General features: G+C 43.3%; 1 non-coding gene across 1 annotated transcript; it reads right to left on the bottom strand.

The window, feature by feature from the left end:
• Nucleotides 1–6,057: 6,057 nt before the first annotated feature.
• trnam-cau (transfer RNA methionine (anticodon CAU)) lies at nucleotides 6,058–6,130 on the bottom strand. The gene has a single exon. It is a non-coding gene; the product is annotated as a tRNA-Met (tRNA).
• Nucleotides 6,131–18,291: the final 12,161 nt, after the last annotated feature.

Raw genomic sequence — 18,291 nt, 5'->3', positions numbered from 1 at the left:
CAACGCTCAGCTGTTGTAGCAAGAATTTTCTGCAAAGTAGCATTAAATCGTTCTACTTGGCCATCTGATTGGGGTCGGAATGGAGTAGTATGTGTCTTCTCAATTCCTAATAACCCACACATCCGTTGGAATACTTCAGATTCAAAATTGGAACCCTGATCACTGTGTAGACTGTATGGTACTCCATAACGGCACACCCATTCTGCAGTAAATACTTCAGCAACTGTAGTAGCTTGATCATTTGGTAGGGAGTAAGCTTCAACCCACTTAGTAAAATAATCCTGTACTACCAGAATATAACGATTATACCTTGCAGTCTCATTCAGGGGGCCCATCAAATCAAGGGCAACTCTTTCCATGGGTGCTCCAACCCGAACAGTCCCCATAGGTGCTTGAGGTTGCTTTGAAGGTCGTGACTTAGCTGCACAGTTGGTACATGTGCGACACCAGAGTGCTACGTCTTCCCGCATTTGGTACCAATAATATCTGGTCTGCAAACGTGCTAAAGTTCGTTCCACTCCAAAGTGACCCCCAACTGGGCCATCATGCATTTGCTTCAGCACCTCTGTACGAAGCTCATGGGGCAACACAATCTGGGATAGAACTCAGTGCCTTCAATGCAGTAAAAACGTCTCAGTAGGATGCCTTCCCGGATATACAACCTTTTCCACTGGCTCCAGTATGTTTTGGTGGCTGGGCTGTGCTGCGAAACTTCCGCCCATGTAGGACGTCCTCTTCCCTTGTCTATCCACATCCACACCGGGGCAATGTCAGGGTCTGCCATTTGAGCAGCATGTAGTTGTTCAGTTGTCCAACCATAGAACAAAACTGGCTTATTGGCTTCCAGCAGATGAATCTTCTCCACACCCTTTTGAGACGAATTAATATTTTTGTTCTCACCTTGCTCATCATCATCATCGATTTCTCTCACCAGAGACTCGGAAGTGACAGGTAATTCTACCCCCACTGGTGGTAGATCCGGGTTTATAGTTCCAGGGTCTTCTTTTCCTAGGTCGTCATTCAAATTGCACTGCACAGCTTGATGAAGGCAATTTCTTACCGATGAAGGTTCTGGTATCTTACAGGTGCAGGTAATACGGCAGGGTCTTCTTGATAAGACATCAGCATTGGAGTGTTGGCGTCCAGGCCGATGGACCACACGGAAATCGTATTCAGCAAGTTTCTCAAGCCATCTTGCCAACTGGCCCTCGGGATCCTTCAGTTGTATAAGCCAACGCAGGCTGCTATGATCAGAACGGACTATGAAGGATCTTCCTAGCAGGTACTGGCGGAAATAAGAGGTAAACTCCACCACGGCTAGCAGCTCCCTTCTCGTGGTGCAATAATTCTGTTCTGTTGATGACAGCCTTCTGCTCCCATAGGCTAACACTCTTTCTTCCCCATTCTGCATTTGGGAAAGAATGGCTCCAATTCCACAAGCACTAGCATCTGTATCAAGAATAAGATCACCATCATCAAGGGGATATCCTAGAACGGGAGCAGTAGTAAGTAGTCTCTTTAGATTCTCAAATGCCTCCTGACATTCCTCAGTCCAATGAAAATGGGCATACTTCTTGGTGAGTTCATGTAGTGGATGAGCTACGGTGGCAAAGTCTTTTACAAAGCGGCGGTAATATGAAGCCAAGCCAACAAATTGGCGGACCTCTGAGATGTTGGTAGGTTGGGGCCATTCATGAACTTTTAGAATTTTCCGGGAGTCTGTGGCAATGCCGTGCTCTGAAACAATGTGCCCAAGGTAAGCCACCTGTCTGCGGAACAAACAGCACTTAGCTGGTTTCAGCTTTAAATTGGCTTGCCGTAGTCTGTCAAACACCTGTCCCAGTCGCCCAAGCATTTCCATCACATCTTTCCCCAACACAATAATATCGTCCAGATATACCAGACAGGTCTCCCACTGCATGCCAGCCAGAACACGATCCATTAGTCTCTGAAATGTCACAGGGGCATTGCACAGACCAAATGGCATGACATTCCATTCGAAGAGCCCTTTTCTGCTGCAGAAAGCTGCTGCCTTGCGTGCCCTGGGCGTCAACTCTACCTGCCAATACCCCGCGGCCAAATCCAAGGTGCTGAACCATTTGGCTGTGGACAGTGTATCTAGGGCATCTTGGATGTGGGGTAATGGGTATGCATCTTTAACTGTACGCTCATTCAGAGCTCTGTAATCCACACAGAGGCGGTATGTCTGGTCCTTTTTACAAACCATAACTATTGGCGAGGCCCAACTACTATTGCTATGTTGAGCGAGTCCAGAGTCCAAGCTTTGTTGTATTTGTTGGTCTGCATTGAGTTGCTTATCCTGTGCCATACGACGTGGCGGTTGTTTCACAGGATTACTAGGCAGTGTCTGAATGTCATGTTGCACAAGGCTGGTACGCCCCAAGTCATCTGGACCTGTTGAAAAGACGTTGCTATACCGTTGTAGAAGCTGAGCTAGACCATGTCTTTCCTCTGCATTTAGCTCAGCAGAACTCTCTACGTACAGTGTCTGTAAGTGTTTAGGGATAGTGGAGTTGACAGAGCAGTTTGATTGTGGTGCAACTAGAGAAGGACTGTGCTGTATAACATCAGCTGCCTGAAGAAACCCTGCAATGGCTCCCTTCTTTACTGTAACAGCTGCTGATCCAGGATTATATATCCTAATAGGAATGTGGGTTGACCGGTGGGTCTCAACTACAACTCTAGCTACTAGCACTTTGTATTTTTCTATGAATCCTTTAGTGGGGCTTAACACTACATTGCCTTTAGTGGATTCTCGTAAATTGGCATTTCCTGGCACAATATATTCTCGTCCAGGCTCTAGTACAACAGAGTGCGCTATCCGGACAGCATGGAGCTTAGATGGTTGTCGGGGGTTAAAATAAGGCACCTGCTCACCAAACAACACAATCTTTCGGCTACCAAAGTCCAGGCGTGCCTTGGACAGTTCTAGAAAGGGATAACCCAAGATGGCTTCAGTTTCTGTGGCTATGTCAGCCACAAGAAAATCTACGTCCACAGTCCGGGGTACCAATTTGGACAGGCAAATCAACTTCCCCAAGTACAGTAATATTTCTATGACTGATGCCCTGTAGTGACTGCACTACTGAATCTCTCAGTATGGGTTTAACATCAGCATTGAGAGCTTCAAAATAATACAAGGGTAGTACATTCCTTTGAGCCCCACTGTCTAACAGTGCATGAACCTCTTTATCGTAAATTAGTAATTGAATACACATTTCAGAACCTTGACCTTTCAGACTGCAAACACTTGGAGTCCTGATCTCTTCATTAGAACCAGTAGAAACAGATGTCTCCAACATCACCCTCGGTTCTAGTACTGCCCTAGGAGATGGACAGTTTCTTTTCATATGTCCAATGCCGGAACAGTTGTGACATCTAATTTGGTGCCAATTAATGTTCGGCTGTCTTCGATTTCTTGGTGGAGGTGTGGTGAATACTTCCCCTTTGTCTCCCCCCTGTGAGAAAACACATTCACGTACAGCTGCTGTCCTTGCTTTTCGATCTACTTGGCTGTGCACACCCCCTTGCATGAGCTGGGTTACACTCCTAGCGGCTCTCTTAGTAGTCTCATACCTATGTGCCAATTCATAAGCCTTAGCCAATGTGCGTGGTCTCTCTTCCAGCAGCTTCTGTACCAGGCTAGCATCACCTATGGCATTTGTAAATACCTCCACCCCAATTAAGTTCTGTTCTGCTTCAGAGCGGTCTGCATACACAATTGACACTTTCTCATAAATGTCATCTCGTAGTACATGCAAAGTTTCTCCTGGTTTACGAACCTTTTGTCTCAGTTCAATTCCCATTGCCACAGCATGTCCTGAAGACGGCCCATAAGTGCCCTCCAGCTCCTCAACAATGCACTTATAATCCCACTGTGCTGATCGGGGATTTTTATGGATCACTGCTCCAGCAGCTCCAACTATACAGAACTTGAGTTGATCAAGCCTTGTTTTTCTTGACCAATTATTAGCTTTAGAACAGCTCTCAAATCGACACAAAAACTCCCGCCAGGAGCCAGAACCATCAAAATGTCCAGGTCTCAGCACTGGGATCCTTTCAATGGAAGTAGAAACTTCATCTTCCCCACTATCACAGAAAATATCATGTTGCTCATGTCGTGCTGGCTGGCTACGTGTTGCAGGCTTCCCATGCCCCTGTAGAGAATATTCATACCCATCGGCTTCACACAAAAGAACCTTGTTCTGTACCTGGCCAACTGAATCACATGGCAGCACAGGGTGATCATTCATCCAGGACACCCCCGAGGTGAAATGCTGGTCCCTAGTGCTGCTCTTTAATAAACAGCGCTGCATAGCGTTCACAGGTGTGCTCTCTGTAAAACTTTGGAAGCTGTCAGACAGGAAAGGGTTAATAAAGGCAGCATCACAAGTCACGGTAGGGCAAGGCACGTTAGAAACGCCCACAGTGGGTTGGCTTATTTTCTCATTTTGGGCATGGCGTCCTCTGTATAAAACTTGAGTCTCGATCCCGCTGTCATAAGTATCTTCGTTAGTCACATACGAAATAAAAGGATTGGTTCCGGAAGTATGTGGTCGAACCGCCGAGTAATACTCTTCCCAAAACAGTTCAGGCTTTATAGCGACCGAGTCCGCACATTCTCGGATATCAGTCCGCGCCGCCTGCACGAAACGGTTACAATGGCGATCACGTTCGCGTCCGACAATCCCATCCTCAACACTCTTCTCCCAGTTTACTAGTGGAAAACGGTGGTACATAGTTTCATCTTCCGTGGGTGATGTCCTAAAGGGGTTGGTGCTAATCGAGGTGGCTTTGGAAAACTCTGCTTCCAGTTCAGCGTCTACCCCGAGTTTTGTCGCCATTTAAAAGCCTCTAGTTACACACTCCACCGACAGAATGCACCAAGTTTCTTTCAGTCTTACAAGCTTCGTGTCACTCACCAGTGTCGGCAGGAATAATCCCGGACGAGCCCCCAGTGTTACCTTTCCTGCCTGTCTCCAGACCGTGGTCGGGGTGACGCAGGGGAGCTTCTCCTTCGTCGTGCTCAGTGGTGTGAAGCTCCAGGGCCAGAGCCACGTGCTCTGGGGTAAAACCCTGTCCCTGAGTTCCCTTGTCCTAATTTTCAGCAAGGAGCGACACAGAAGGCTTGAAGGCTCCAAAGTTAACTTTATTGAAAATACTTTTTAGGTGCTTGTTTTCAAGTTAACAGAGACCAACGCCAAGAGAGTGATCCGCTTCAATCCAACACAATACACACACAATCGACTTCCTCCTTTTTTTTTTTACAATCTATATTCAAAACTCCACCCCTCAACACCGACAACTCCACCCACATCCCACATTCAGTCTGATCGAGATGTCAGGCTGTGATTTTAAGCTCTGATCCCAACAACACACACACACATAAATATATATTCAATCCCTTCAATATTGTACACAACTATCCTCATGCAATATTACGTAAGTATATAAATATTTTAACCCTTCTATTATTATACAAATCCACAACTGTACATTAAAATAAACATATTATGTATATATTGTATTTTAACCCTTCCAATTTTTACACAAATATATATTTCTGCATACAGTGAGATTACTATATCCACCAATTGAAGTTTTCATTGGTGTACAAATAAAACGTTCATTAAAACTGACATTTCGGCTATATTTTCTTAATTAGATACAGGATCAATCCAGGATTCAGGCCTTGATACTTTGTTTATATCTGGATAAATTGTTCACTTCTAATATACAGTTCTTGCATCCTTTTTTAAACTGATTTTAGCGATATTTTTGTAAAACATGCGACCTGGCCCGAACGGGATTTGAACTCCGGTCTGTGATGCACCTCGATGTTTTACAGTATGCGCACAGTCCTCTGCACTCGCATTCTGACGGCGCTCGGGCCTTTCAATGCTTGGTAGGAGATACGGGCTGTGATTGGCTCGATCATACGATTCTTGGTAGAATGCCGCGCTTTGATTGCACGTTACCAACAACTACCACGAAAAACATTTTGTTATAATAAAGATGCAGAAAAGAAAAGTGTAGTGCCCCGTGTGAGGATCGAACTCACGACCTTCAGATTATGAGACTGACGCGCTACCTACTGCGCTAACGAGGCCCCTTGCATTACAGAAGCTCTGGGCCGCTTTTTAAACGTGACGACGAGCTTTGTGGCCTATTTAAAAAATGGCAGTTTCACGTTTCTAATCCTAAACACACTGTGTCACAGTAGTGCCACCTATCGCTACGATTATCAAACTACGGCCTTGCAGACTCCAAATATTATTTAATCTCCCGCAAGCACGCTAAGCAAACAGTGGGCGACTTTTACTCGGGGTGAATTCACGCCTTTATAATGCCTAACTCGGGCTTCTCTTTTTATCATTTAACAAAGTCATTTTTTTTTCTTCTTTTTACTCATCCTGGTTTGTGTTTATGAGCGAGTTTGTTGTTTGTCACTACAGATTTACTGAGTTTCTGTAAAAATCCAACCCCCTGATCACCTTCAGTTCGCGAACTACACGCTACTTTTAACAGCCTCTCCAACCAGTCCATTTTCTGAACCCGCTTTTCCGTACGTGATTTTTGAGCTAAAGTTAATTCGGTCACCGCCCCTCCGAGTCCGCACAAGCCTGGCCTTTATTGAAGGTGCGGTGACCGATCAGAACATGTTGTTGTTGCGGCCCGTTGACAGTCTTCCACTCAGTAAGTGACAGGGCATATGAAGCTCTACTGATTGAAAAAGAGAAGGTGGAGTGTCAGACCGATTGACCAAAAGCGGTGAAGGAAAGCCGACTTCTAACAGTCTCACTATGAGCAGATGCATTACAAATGTTTTTGCATGTCTTCCTTGCGTTCTGATGACCCGTTTCGTCAGATTCAGCTCTTCGTTCATCATTCTCACACCCACGTAACCAGTCTCTATTTGAAATTCACCCTTTTGGACATTCGGCCACCGTGTTGCGTAGTTAGAAAAATTCCGAGCGCGCTACCCGTACTTTGGGGGCGTGTCCCCAAATCCGACGTCACTGTCGTCGCACGGCACTCGCGCCCAGCATAAAACTAAATATAAAAGTATAATATAATAATGATGACGAACGTTGCCGTACGTGTTATAAGCCAGGCTTAATGCAAGATACCACACTTTAATGTCCAACAAAATTCTATACATTTATTAACTAAAGTGTTTTTTTTCCACATTTACATCTTTTAAAAGACGCCAAAACCAAACTTCAACCTAAACAACAACGTGAAACAAAAGCGTAAAAATAACGATGGTTAAATTAAAAAAGTGGAAACCCCTTTAAATGATACAATACGCAAGAAAAACTGGCATACTGTTTAAAATTGTGTCTCCCAGGCAGTTGATGAGCCAACATTATTTTCAAAATGTCTCCATGCTAATCAGTGTGCTCAACCTCCGTCCTCATCTTTTCCCTCTTTTGTGTGGGGCCGATGTATCTTATCAGCCTTCTCCAAACCGCTCCGTCCTGCACCTTCACGCCACTCAAGCCATTTTCTTGAACATCTTTTACTTTATCCATCCTCCTCCGCTTTGGCTTCCCTCGCCTTCTCTTCTCCTGTACTTCCATTCCCATCACTCTTTTACCCCACATCTTCATTGTCTCTCTTCATCACATCAAACTTGGTGCCGGTCCCAAGTCCGGATAAATAGAGAGGGTTAATGTCAGGAAGGGCATCCGGCTGTAAAGGTTTAGCTAACACGTTAATGATGGAATCACTCCAATCAGTTTCGGAAAATCTGTGCTTTAAAAACCCTTTGGTAATCGGGGGTCCCGTTAGTGCGTGTGTGTGTTTCACGCAGGCTTCTAAAATAAATTAGCTATGTAGAACGCGGTCGCGATATTCATACACTGCGGTTTTGTCCCGATCTGCAGTCTCTGACTTATTTTCGAAGCTTGCGCAAATATCAGTTGAATCGGCCATCGTTTCACGTGCAGTATGAGTGGGGTTGCGATACCCTATTGCATTTTAGTATTGGGCTGCCGTGCGATCGGTCCGAAATTTCTGCCTTGTAGTGTGGAGTCTCACGAGTCGATGTTCTGATGTCGCTATAAAATTTAAGTTTGCGTCGATCCATGTTTATTATATACCGGGTGTTCCCATTGTCACGTTAATTTTCACATTTGATTTCAAAAACCTAAATGTCATCACACATACAAAACCCAAATGGCATCACACATACAACTACATGGCTAATGACAAAAGCATCTTAGGAAACCTTTACTGAAAATTACATTTACTGAAAATTACAATTACATACATATACATATGAACAACAATAAAATTAACAAAATAGTAATAATAGAGGTTAATGATATTCTAGCGACGGACGGCACTTAAGTCCCAGGAGGCTCTGCGGCGCTGCACCTAAAATTAAGACTCATGATTTTTTTCAGGTTGGATTTGAAACAATTGTGTTTAATGTTAGTTTATACCTTTTACAATGGGAATGTTTTATTGAAGTTTAAAGGGTGGTTGGGGTTGAGTTTGCCTAGCACCACTAACCGATGCTGCCTGTTTTATGAGTCCCTGTATAGGAACTAAAGAAACAGCGTCATTTAATATTGCTGTTAATGCATCTTGGATTACAACATTAACAATATTATGAAAAGAGTGAAGAAAAAGTGTCTTCTTGATAAATCGAGTGTTTTTGTTTGTCACAATATATATTAATTTCGGAAATACAACAAAATTAGAATCTGAGCAGCACCAACATGTTAGGGTTTGTAAAGGTTTTAATCCGGCCCTGTTGAATAGAATTAGTGCGCGTGTTGTACACTGGAATATAAAATAAATCCGCTACGGAGAACGCGGTTGCAATATTCAGTGGATGAATCGCATCTGACACTTCTACAAAGCAAATACAAAACCACTGCCCAGCATTAGAGAACTAACAGTTTTCAAGAGACACGCGCACCGCCACAGTGTGCGTCAGGCACAAAAACGACCGGTCGTCTATTTACGTCGACGTTTAGGTAGTACGAGAGGGGATGCGATGCCCGTTTTCATCTTTGGATTGGGGTATCGTGCGATCATAAGAATTTCTGTCCTGTCAAAAATTTCGAGATGTATATTGGGAGTTTTCAGTTAGCTGTCTTATATAGTGTGAGCAGTCTCGCTAGTTGATTTTCTGATGTCGCTATACATACACTGTACACTGGGTGTTCCCGTTGTCGTGCTCACCAGGGCTGGATTCACCATTAAGCGCCACATAACATTTCCTATTGGCGGATTTATCCTATGATTTAAAACTGCAAATGGTGCAGCTGAATCAGGTTATACAAATAGTTGCTCACACGTTAAATGAAAAAAACTACATACATATGTACAATAATACAATAGTAATAACTCAGGTTAAAGATACTTATTAATCTTGGGATTACAACAAGATTAGAATCCTGTAAATGCCACATGGTCCACCGAGGCTCACGTGATCGTTCTGTCACGGTCATCAGTGTTGCAACTCTAACGTTTAAGAAAAACACAGACCAAGTTCAAGTTCAAGTTCAAGTTCAAGTAGGCTTTATTGTCACTTCAACCATATACAGTTAGTACACAGTGAAACGAAACAACGTTCCCCCAGGGCCAAGGTGCTACATGCAACATAAATTTACAACATAAATTAACAGAAAAACTAAACTAGCTAACTAAGAGGCCTAGTTAGCTGGCTAGCAGAGACAAGACAGATTGACCTAACATAAATTACCTAACATGAATTACCTAACATGAATTACCTAACATGAATTACAGCATAAATCAACAAAAACTAACTAACTATCTAAGGAAGACTTTTTTAACCAGACAGCAGACAACAAAGTGCACGTGCAATGTGCAAACAAAAGCAACAAGTGACAGTGCGACAAAAAACACAAACGTAACATAATAATATGGTGTTGTGGTGATGAGTTGAGGTAGTGGAGAAACAGTAAACATTCCTTAGTTTAGCAGCAAAAAAAATTAGGAAGTAAAGAAGTTAGTGCAAAAAGTAAACCAGTAATGGATATTGTGCAAAAAAAGAAAGCATTTACAGGTTGGTGTGTACGATAGTTTGGTAGTGTAGGTCAGTGTGTTTAAGCTTGTGTTGATTAGTCAGTTCAATCTCAATGTTTTGAGGTAGTTGAGTTAAGCTAAGTGATAATGTTTGTGTGTGTGTTTACCATGTAATGAAATAAACACAGCAAAAAAGACATGTTTAATACTGTATTCAAGGAATTTTCTAATTAAATACAACAGCAGCATCTGTCTGCCAAAAAAATCTAAGTGGCAAAAAACTATCATATTCTTTAAATTCAAGCTTGGGAGCAGAACATTAAACAGGACTCGCCCTCACTCCAACGCAAGGGCATTATGTTAATTAATCATTAAACAGTACCCCTCACTGAAATCAACACCTTTTACTTTACATTTTCCTGTTTGTACCTTTTCAGTTTCTCACAACATCGTTTATGACCCTGTTCTTCTTTAATGTCCTCGATGACAGATTTTGGTGACTTCCAAGTGTCGCATTTCATATTTAATGACCTCTTTTGGTATAGTACGTGACTGACATTAAGGCGCGTGCACTATGCAAGATGTGACGTCAAGGCACATGTCACCAATCACAATCACCAAGATACGGTCATTTGATTATGCACAGACTACTAATTACATTTTAGAGATGCGCAGATTTGGTAAGTTTTTATTAAGATGTACGAAACAATACATTTATGTAAGAAACTGTAGTTCAAGAATTGTGCTTAAAGAAATACATGATTGTGATGAAAAAACAAACATACGAATCAGGAGACAAAACACAGAAACGGACAGAAACAGAAAAAAACATAGGGGCGGTAACACTATTGGTCAAGTCGGCCGTCCTGTTCAGTCGTCCACTGCGAGGGAGTGCAGCTCATATATATGAAAGCACCAACATTTGTTAAGTGCTTAGAGGCTCTAAAGGTCTTAATCCGACCCTGCTGCTCATTTTGATTTCAAAATCTAAGTATCATATAGCAGCACGCATACGACTACCTGGCCAATGGCGAGAGCATTTACTGGAAAAAAACAACTGCAAATTAGGCCTACACAGACTATGCACCTCCAATTCTCCACAAAACAGGTAGATCGTATTGTCTGCGCCCCGACCATCCGCGTGTCCAGTTATGCTTTTTCCTTTTATATTCCGATTTTTTACCGAAATCAACAAGATGAAACTTTACATATGCCTTACCAAAAACGAAGCACGAATAATGTTTAAAATCATTAGCAAGACGGACAGCAGGTAAACATGCAGCCTGCACTTAATGACGTTTTGCACAAGTCTTCCTCAATTAACAACACGAACTTTTATTTTAAATATATATATATATAAAAAAACTCACCTTTATCTTCTTTCTGCGTCTGGTTCGAGTCGCGCACTCAAACATTCGCTGTAAACCGGCAGTTCCTTTGCTGCAAACTGATGTTTCGTAGATTAACGCCAATGTAGTCCAAAGCTTAAACCTGCCATTTCGAGCGGATGTCAAATGCAACAAGTGTCGTCATTTTTGTGCTTTTCATCTTCAATCTTTTCTCGAATTTTCTCCTGGCTTGACAGTCAAAGTAGTGGCGCGAAGCAAGTCAACAAGTTTAGTCCCGCCCATTGTGCGCTCACTCAGCCAATCAGTGCCGCGCTTGAAATGTTGCCTGTGTGCGCGGCAAACGCCGCGCGGTTTTTAGAACTCGCGGTCAAGCGGCTACTCGCCTTGCGCAGTTTTGTCGCTAGTCGTAAATGTGCTCAGCCTGCACGAGTGCATTCGGTCCAGGCTGGATTAACCATTAAGCAAAATAAACCCGTGCTTAGGGCAGCGAGAGATTCTTTGAAGGGATGGGCGCAGAAATTCTCCATTGGCGGATTTACCGTGGACTATTTGGTACAAAACTTCAAATCGTGCAGATGAGCTAGCTTCCACAAAAAGGGGCTCGTACTTTAAGTGAAAAATTACGTACGTATACAGTCGTGGCCAAACGTTTTGAAAATGACCCAAGTGTTGGTTTTCACCAAGTTTGCTGATTCAGTGTTTTCAGATCTTTTTGTCACATGTTTCTGTGGTGGACTGAAGTAGAATGACAAACATTTTATAAGTTTCAAAGGCTTTGATTGACAATTACACGAAGTTTATGCAAAGAGTCGATATTTGCAGTGTTGGCCCTTCTTTCTTTTTCAGGACCTCTGCAATTCGCCCTGGCGGGCTGTCAATTAACCTCTGGGCCAAATCCTGACTGATGGCCCCCCCATTCTTCCATCATCATTACTTGGAGTTTGTCAGAATTTGTTGGCTTTTTGTTTGTCCACCCACCTCTTGAGGATTGACCACAAGTTCTCAATGGGGAGTTTCCTGGCCATGGACCCCAAATTCCAATGTTTTGTTCCCGAGAGGCATAGCTAGGGTTTTCAGCACATGGGGACAACTGAAGATTTCGTGCCCCCTCCTGTTTGCCAAAATGCAATGGGGAAGGGAAATTTGGCGCCCCCTGGATGCTGCGCCCAGGGACAGATGTCCCCCCTTGCCCCCCCCCCAGCTATGCCACTGTTGTTCCCCGAGCCACTTAGTTATCACTTTTGCCTTATGGCCCTTTGCTCCATCATGCTGGATTGTTCATTGCTGGTCACCAAACTGTTCTTGGATGGCTGGGAGAAGTTGCTGTCGGAGGATGTTTTGGCTACACAATGCCCTTTCTCTGCGCTATGTCCACAGTGTCATTGTTGTCACGTGCACACTAACTGCAGTTTCTACGCAATGCATTTTGGGAACGGTGATGGCGATATCAGGAAATGGCCCGATGAGACCGTTCACATTACAAGACAACTGACTTGTTTGTATTCTTCTGATCATTTGACAGCCCAATTGTAAGATGCCACTGGGCATCACAACCCCTCTCTCATACTGCGTAAGAAATTCGGGCTGACTCAGAAAATCAGTCAGAGACTGTAAATCAAGGCAAAAAAAATCACACTGTGTATGCTGGTAGAGAACCAATAGTTTCTTGCTCTTTAAGGTAGCTCGAGGCCCTTAAAAGGACGGAAGTGACTTGCGACTTTACAAACTTGCCATTTTTGTAGGCTCCCCTGCAACTGGCTTTCAAACTTCTCATCTACATGCTGGAATGCCATCTCATTGTGGTGGTGAGTCATACCCTGGCGGATGCAACGTGTCAGTGCTATTACAATACCATAAAGCAGCGTTTCTCAACCTTTAAGTATTTGCGACCCGAGTTCTCATAACAGTTTTAATCGCGCCCCCTTAACATTTTTTTGAAAAGAGCCCACTAACACCAATTTGTTCTTTTTTAATTAATGACATACTGTATATTAAGAAGAAAAGTAAACATTTTTAAACTGAAGAAAAATATACAAATAATTATTTGTTAAGGATCTCTTTATATACCATGTTGTCAGTTCGGCCCTCCGGTTGTAATATGACCAAGCTGTGCGCTGAGCTTACTCTTGAGCATGCAACGTACAGTTGGCCATGTGAAAAGCAATCTTGCCTCAAATCAATGCCAACCTTTTGTAGGGTCTGCCCCTCAGACTTATTAATTGTCATTGCGAAGCAGAGCCTTACTGGAAATTGGAGGCGTTTGAATTGAAATGGGAGATCAGAGGGTATAACGGGGATGCGAGGAATAAAAACTCTCTCCCCTGAGCCACCGCCAGTAAAAATAGTTGCCTCAATTAGGTTCTTTTGCAGACACGTGACCTGAAGTCTCGCGGCCTTAACAAAGTTTTGGTGGCTGTACGCAAATCCACAAGCGGCTTTTTTGAGCCAAACCTGTTGTTTTCGTATGAGCCGCTTTGTATTATTGGGATCGTACCTAGAAACAGAAGCTCTATTAACTTGTGGATTTGCATGCGAATATTTAGCGGCAGTGTCTCTATTAACTTGTGGATTTGCCTGCGAGTATTTAGCGACAGCATGTCTATTAACTTGTGGATTTGCCTAAGAGTATTTAGCGATGGCGTGTCTATTAACTTGTGGATTTTTCTGAGAGTATTTGGCGGCAGCGTCACGAAGTTCTTTTCATCTAGCTGCATCAGAAAATGTACCACGACGTCTGACTCGCCTCCTTTTTACTGTTTTCTCACAGCTTGGATTGCTGCTGTCATAATTGGTTTGAGTTTCATGGTTTGTTTCAATTACGTTAGTATTTGCAGGACTTGTTGTGTTGAAGTGACATTCGGCATCTGTCAAGCGTTGTAAGCATACAACCGGTTTAATCGATAACTTCGCATCCAGCTTTTGAGAGTTGAAACATTCATAAACATCAAAATGTCCACTACTCAAATCGTCACCTGTGAATCTAAGATGTTTAAGAGGCATTGGCGGTTCTCTAAACGTGTAAAATAGGCAGGCAGCCAACTACGTAGGAGGCCGGGGGACGCAGGACGCAACCCCGCCTCACACGGCGACCGAGCTGCAGGCTATGGACGTATATATGTACGTAAGTAGGATTCAGTTATGACCGTTACGCGTAGAATTTTGAAATGAAACCTACTTAACTTTTGTGAGTAAGCTGTAAGGAATGAGCCTGCCAAATTTCAGCCTTCTACCTACACGGGAAGTTGGAGGATTAATAATGAGTGAGTCAGCGAGTGAGGGCTTTGCCTTTTATTAGTATAGATGCATATTTTATTATACCTACTTAACTTTTATTGACATTTATCTAATTCTATATTTATTTTTCTAGTATCAGAATGTAGTTTATGTTAATTTGTTTTGGTTTCAATAGATATATTTTTCATATTTTCGATTCTTGTTTTCTTTTTTTCACATCTTCGCACCCCCCTAGGGGGGCCCACCCCACAGGTTGAGAACCACTGCGATAAAGCTTATGTCACATTCTGCAACGTCTAGTCAGAGGAGATGTCAGACTTGGCAGTTTATGTCAATTTACACAATGAAAAATTGCTGAGCTTGTCAAATTACGTGACCACATGGCAGCTTTCCAGCACCCTTCAAAGACTTGCATGTTCGACCCTTTTGATGACAGCCAATAGCGTGCTGTCAGAGCTGGTGCTGTACGAAGGGTTAACAGGTATGGTGAGTTCAGCCGCAATCTCTACCCCCAATTCTGCCGTGGTGCATAAAACACGAGACATCAGTCATAGATAGATAGATAGATAGATAGGTAGATACTTTATTAATCCCAATGGGAAATTCACATTCTCCAGCATAATATTAAATTAAAGAATGATAATAATGCAGGTGAAAAACAGACAATAATATAACGTTAAATGTTAACGTTTACCCCTCCCGGGTGGAATTGAAGAGTCACATAGTGTGGGGGAGGAACGATCTCCTCAGTCTGTCAGTGGAGCAGGACAGTGACAGTAATCTGTCGCTGAAGCTGCTCCTCTGTCTGGAGATGACACTATTTAGTGGATGCAGTGGATTCTCCATAATTGATAGGAGCCTGCTGAGCGCCCTTCGCTCTGCCACAGATGTTAAACTGTCCAGCTCCATGCCAACAATAGAGCCTGCCTTCCTCACCAGTTTGTCCAGGCGTGAGGCGTCTTTCCTCTTAATGCTGCCTCCCCAGCACACCACCGCGTAGAACAGGGCGCTCACCACAACCGTCTGATAGAAGTCATCAGCCTATCTTTGGATTTTGTCAGGGTGAGTTGCACCCTGGGTATGTCAGACTGCGAGAGTGGCCTTCATTGAAGCGCGCTGCCGAGTGCCTCTGGCTCACTAAGATTATGCAAATGAAGTCTGTGACTAAAATTTAAAAAGTCGTCTAATATGACTTGGCTTTAACCTGCTTTTAAAGTGTATTTTCAGAGACCCTCCACAATTTTTGATGTCCAAGTTCCCAGGAGGTTCAAAGGGTTAAGCAACCATATGAACATCAAGAGGCCTTACCTCATAAACAGGCATTGCATTTATTATTTTACTTGGGTCGTCTCTTTCTGCCATCTTGCATAGGATCCATACAAATTCGACATACGAGGGGCTACTCAAAATAAGTGGAAATGAAAAAAAAAACTTGTTTTAATAATTTTTACTTACCGAAACTTTAGTCTCCTTCAAAGTCCTCTCAAAGTCTGTCTCCAATCGCAACATTAGGTCTGTTAATTCTGATTTGTTTGCTGCTTCCCTTCTGTCTTCATCTCTTTCTGAATTGCATAGTCTTCCCTCTCTTGAATACATGGTTTCCCTTTATAACAGATGTGTTTCCTAACTGTTAGATAACTTTGCTTGATTAAGGACTAGGCAGGTTCCAGCCTCCCGCTGTTGTCCCTGGTACACCAGTGAGCTCAGAGCTATGAAAGCCACTAGCCGGCGTCTTGAACGGCTTTATAAGAAAACGGGCCTCATAGTTCATTCACAGTTTTACACGGAGCACATACTTAAATATAGGGATGCCCTTAACACTGCTCGCTCCGACTATTACTCCTCTGTCATAAATGGTGCTCAGTCTAGGCCTAGAGCTCTTTTTAGGACTGTTAATAAACTCCTCCAACCCCCTCCTCTAGCATGATGCCCCAATACAGCTGAACAGTGTCAGGCTTTCTTACATTTCTTTAATACCAAACTTGATCAAATCTATCACAGTTTCCCCTCCACACCACAGTCACTCACTCATTCTGATCGGCCATCTCCATCACCAAGACTCGCTTGTTTCTCACCTGTTGACTCTCTTGCCATCTCTGAACTTATTAATAAGTCTAATGCCTCCTCCTGTCTGCTTGATCCAGCCCCCCCTTCTCTGCTGAAGACATGCTCATCCATAATTAGTATTCCTATTGCCTCACTGGTAAATGCAGGTTTCAGTTCAGGTTCTCTCCCTACTGCCCTCAAAACTGCTGCAGTTACCCCAATCCTTAAAACACCTGACCTGGATCCTTCTTCTCCCTCCAGTTACAGGCCTATCTCTAATCTCCCTTTTTTGGCTAAGGTGATGGTTGCTACACAACTCCATGCTTTTCTTGTAGATAATACACTCTATGAGCCTTTTCAGTCTGGCTTTCGTACACAGCACAGCACTGAGACAGCTCTTCTCCGTGTAGTCAATGATCTTCTCCGGTCTGCAGATTGCGGTTCCCTTAATATTCTCCTCCTTCTTGACTTACTGTAAGTGCAGCATTTGACACTGTTAACCATGAAATCCTCCTGTCACGTCTCTCTGCTGTAGGCATCTCTGGCTTAGCCCTTCAATGTCTCACATCTTATCTTTCTAATAGGCAACAGTTTGTCACACTCGGCCGATATAAATCCTCCACCTTACCTGTGTCGCATGGTGTCCCTCAGGGTTCAGTCTTTGGGCCATTACTTTTTATACTTTATATCCTTCCTTTGGGTCAGATTTTTCACAGACATGGCCTTAACTTCCACTGTTATGCAGACAATATACAGTTATATCTTAGTACAGACTCCCCTACAGATTCACCTCCCAGCACACTCACGGAATGCATCACTGATCTTAAGCTATGGATGGAAAATCACTTTCTCAAACTTAATGCCAATAAAACTGAAGTGTTACTGGTAGGTCCAAAATCCCAACTTTCTAAAGCATTCAATTTCTCTATTTCTGTTGATGGTCCACTTGTCAAACCTGCTCCTGACGTCAGAAGTCTTGGTGTTTTGTTTGATTCATCACTTAACTTTGAGCTACACATTAGGTCTCTTTCCAAAATTTCATTCTATCATCTCCGTAACATTGCCCACCTCCGTCCATTTCTGTCCTTGTCTGATGATCAAACTCCGGTTCATTGTTTCCTAATGTCTCATATTGATAACTGTAATTCTCTCTTCATTGGCCTTCCTGCAAAATCTATAAAGAGGCTCCAGTATATTCAGAACTCCGCAGCCATACAAAGCGTTTTGCTCACATCTCCCCTGTTCTCTCCCAGCTTCACTGGTTACTGGTTCCATCAAGGATTAAATTCAAGATTCTGCTTCTCACCTTCAAAGCCCTGCATAACTTTGCCGCCCTCTACCTCACTGTCCCCTAGCTCCTTACACTCCTCGTTCCTCTCTCAGGTCCTTGCTCAGTCATCTCCTTACTGTCCCACGCACCATACTCTCCACCCTGGGAGGCAGGCAGCTCCTTCAGTGCTATGGCCCCTCAACTCTGGAACTCTCTTCTTCAGTCTCTCAGAGTTTGCTCCTGTTTCTGCACTTTTAAATCACAACTGAAAACTTTCCTCTTCTATGAACTTTTGTCATCTGTGTAATTTGTATGTAAAGCAACCTTGGGTCTGTGAAAGGCGCTCAATAAATGTAACCTATTATT

Source organism: Erpetoichthys calabaricus, chromosome 8, assembly GCF_900747795.2.
Source record: "Erpetoichthys calabaricus chromosome 8, fErpCal1.3, whole genome shotgun sequence".
Taxonomy (NCBI): Eukaryota; Metazoa; Chordata; class Cladistia; order Polypteriformes; family Polypteridae; genus Erpetoichthys; species Erpetoichthys calabaricus.
This window is presented reverse-complemented; position numbering and strand designations above follow the sequence as displayed.